Source organism: Arachis ipaensis, chromosome B08 (genome assembly GCF_000816755.2).
Source record: "Arachis ipaensis cultivar K30076 chromosome B08, Araip1.1, whole genome shotgun sequence".
Taxonomy (NCBI): domain Eukaryota; kingdom Viridiplantae; phylum Streptophyta; class Magnoliopsida; order Fabales; family Fabaceae; genus Arachis; species Arachis ipaensis.
This window is the reverse complement of record NC_029792.2, coordinates 29,990,629-29,994,229: the sequence shown is the minus strand read 5'-3', so window position 1 is coordinate 29,994,229 and position 3,601 is coordinate 29,990,629.

The window sequence follows — 3,601 nt, the reverse complement described above, 5'->3', positions numbered from 1 at the left end:
TATATGAGGTTGGGAATGGTCCCATGAAATCTATTCCCCACACATCAAACAGTTCCAGTTCCAAGATGAAATTTTGTGGCATGGCGTTTCTTTTGGGCAAGTTTCCAGATCTTTGGCATTCATTGCAGCTTTTTACTAGTTCCTTGGCATCCTTGAAAATGGTGGGCCAAAAGAATCCGCTTTGTAACACCTTTACTGCAGTTCTGTCCCCTCCAAAGTGGCCTCCATAACATGAACCGTGGCAATTCCACAGGACTTCTCTTCTTTCTTCTTCCGAAACACATCTTCTAAGGATTCTATCTGAACACTTCTTGAAGAGATATGGCTCGTCCCAGACAAAGTATTTTGCATCATTCATGAGCTTCCTTTTTTGATGTTTATTGATCCCTGGGGGTAATGCCCCAGTTGCCTTGAAATTTGCAATATCTGCAAACCATGGTGCTTTGTGAACTGTCATCAACTGCTCATCAGGGAAGAGCTCGTTCACATTTGTATCATTTCCTTCACCTTGATCATGAGGGATTCTGGATAGGTGATCTGCCACCTTGTTCTCCACTCCTTTCTTGTCTCTGATTTCAATATTGAATTCCTGCAACAGTAAGATCCACCTTATTAGTCTTGGCTTTGATTCTTGCTTGGCAAACAAATATTTTAGTGCTGTGTGATCTGTAAAGACAATCACTTTAGCACCAATGAGGTATGATCTAAATTTGTCAAATGCAAAAACTATTGCCAGCAACTCCTTTTCAGTAGTTGTATAATTTCTTTGAGTTTCATTAAGGACTTTGCTAGCATAGTATATCACATGAACTAAGTTATCTTTCCTTTGTCCTAACACTGCCCCAACTGCAAAATCAGATGCATCACACATCAATTCAAATGGTAGGTTCTAATCAGGTGGGGAAATGATAGGAGCAGAGGACAACCTCATTTTCAGATGTGCAAATGCTAGCATGCATGTTTCATCAAAGATAAATGGTGTATCAGATACAAGGAGATTGTTTAAGGGCTTGGCTATCTTTGAAAAATCTTTAATGAACCTTCTGTAAAAACCAGCATGCCCTAAAAAACTCCTAATTGCCTTGACATCACTGGGTGGGGGTAATTTTTCAATAAGTTCTACTTTACCTCTATCAACCTCAATGCCTTGGTGGGAGACCTTGTGACCAAGGACTATTCCTCCTGTCACCATAAAGTGACATTTTTCTCAGTTCAAGACCAAATTGGTCTCTTGGCATCTTTTCAATACCAAGGCGAGGTAATGTAGGCAACTAGGAAAGGAATCTCCGAATACCGAGAAATCATCCATAAAAACTTCAATGAATTTTTCTATCATATCTGAAAAGATAGAAAGCATGCAGCGTTGGAAAGTTGCAGGTGCATTACATAGCCCAAATGGCATGCGCCTATAGGCAAACACTCCATACGGACAAGTAAATGAGGTTTTCTCTTGGTCTCTGGGATCAACCACTATTTGGTTATATCCTGAATAACCGTCGAGAAAACAATAATATGCGTGCCCTGCAAGTCTTTCCAACATCTGATCCATGAATGGAAGGGGAAAATGATCCTTTCATGTAGCCTCATTGAGTTTTCTGTAGTCTATGCACATCCGCCATCCTGTGACGGTCCTTGTAGGTATGAGTTCGTTTCTCATTGGGAACCACAGTGATTCCTCCCTTCTTGGGCACAACATGTACGGGCTAACCCAAGGGCTGTCCGAAATTGGGTATATTACCCCTCCTTGCCACAGCTTCATAACCTCTTTCTGTACCACTTCCTTCATGATTGGGTTCAGCCTTCTTTGGGATTGAATGGATGGCTTAGTATCATCTTCCAACAGTATTTTATGCATGCATATGGTTGAACTGATTCCTTTCAAGTCAGCAAGGGTCCATCCAATGGCATCCTTATGCTCCCGCAGCACTTTGAGTAGCTCGTCCTCTTGATCTTGACTGAGGGATGAATTTATGATCACTGGGTAGTTTTCATTTTCTCCTAGATATGATATTTGAGAGTGGGTGGCAGTGCTTTGAGTTCAAGTTTGGGTGCTTCTGAATTTTCGTTCCCTTCCTTTGGTGCATCTGGTATATGAATTTCTGCTGTGGCCACCTCTTCACTTGATTCAGATTCTTCCTCCACCAATCTCTCGTCCTCTTCAGCTTCTTCTTCTTTAAAATTCTCCTGCACTTCATCCTCAAGTGCATCTAACCTCATGCATTCCCCCAATTGTTCTGGTGGGTAACTCATGGCCTAGAACACATTGAATGTCATCTTTTCATTGTGTAATATCAGGGTGAGGTCACCCTTCTGAACATCAATGATAGCCCCAGCAGTGGCCAAGAATGGCCTTCCCAGGATGATGGAGGTCTTGGCGTCCTCCTGCATATCCAGCACCACAAAATTTGCTGGAAATATGAAATCTCCCACTTTTACCAGCAAATCCTCTACTACCCCATGAGGGAATTTGAACGATCGGTCTGCCAGTTGTAGGGCCATTTTTGTTGGTTTAGCCTCCTCAATTTTCATCTTCCTCATCATAGCTACTGACATCAAATTGATGCTGGCCCCTAAGTCACAAAGAGCCTTCTCTACTGTGATTTCTCCTATAATACAAGGGATCTGAAAACTCCGAGGATCCTTCAGTTTCTGGGGTAGTTTGTGCTGAATGATAGCACTACACTCTTCGGTTAGTATCACAGTCTCATTGTTCTTCCAGCTTCTCTTCTTAGTCATTAGCTCCTTCAAAAACTTGGCATAGAGTGGCATTTGTTCTATGGCTTCAGCAAAGGGTATGTTGATTTGTAATTTCTTGAAGATTTCCAAAAATCTCAAGAACTGGTTGTCATCTTCCTTTTTCTTCAATAGCTGGGGGTATGGAGCTCTTGAGATGTTCAGTTGTGGCATCCCTTTCTCTTTCTGCGGACTTGGCGTGGGAGGTTGAACTCCATCTTACTCTTCTCCCTTTTCATTTGAGCCTTCTTCTTGTGGTTTTTGGGGCAGTTCCTTCAGTTCCTTCCCACTCCTAAGTGTGATAGCTTGACACTCCTCCCTTTTGCTTGAATTGGCATCATTGCAAAGGTTGTGGTTAGAAAACTGCTTAAATAGATAGCTGATTTGTGTCTCTAGTTTCTTGATGGCAGCATTTTGATTCTGCATGTTTGACTGCACTTCCTCTCGGAATGCTTTACTGTTTCGAATGTCTTTGCATACTCCTTCAAGTAAGGTTTCAATCTTAGAGAGCTTGTCATTAATTGATGGGTGATTCGGAGCAGATGTGCTGTTTTGGTTTTGATAGGCGTGTGGAGAAGTGTAGTTGTGGGGGTGTTGAGATGTCTTCTGTGTGAATTGTTGGTGAGCTGTATTGTTGTTGGAGTTGTAACGTCTCTGGTCTTGGTTTTGATCTTGCTGACTTTCCCACCCAAAGTTTGGGTGGTTTCTCCATCTAGGGTTGTAGGTCTTGGAGTATGGATCATAGTTTTGCCTTGGTGAATTTCTAATGTAGTTAGCTTGCTCCTGACTACCCTCTGCTTCTTCATTCACTCCTTCTTGGGTTGTTGATGAAGTGGAGATTGCTGCTACTTGGTTCCTCTCCATCTTC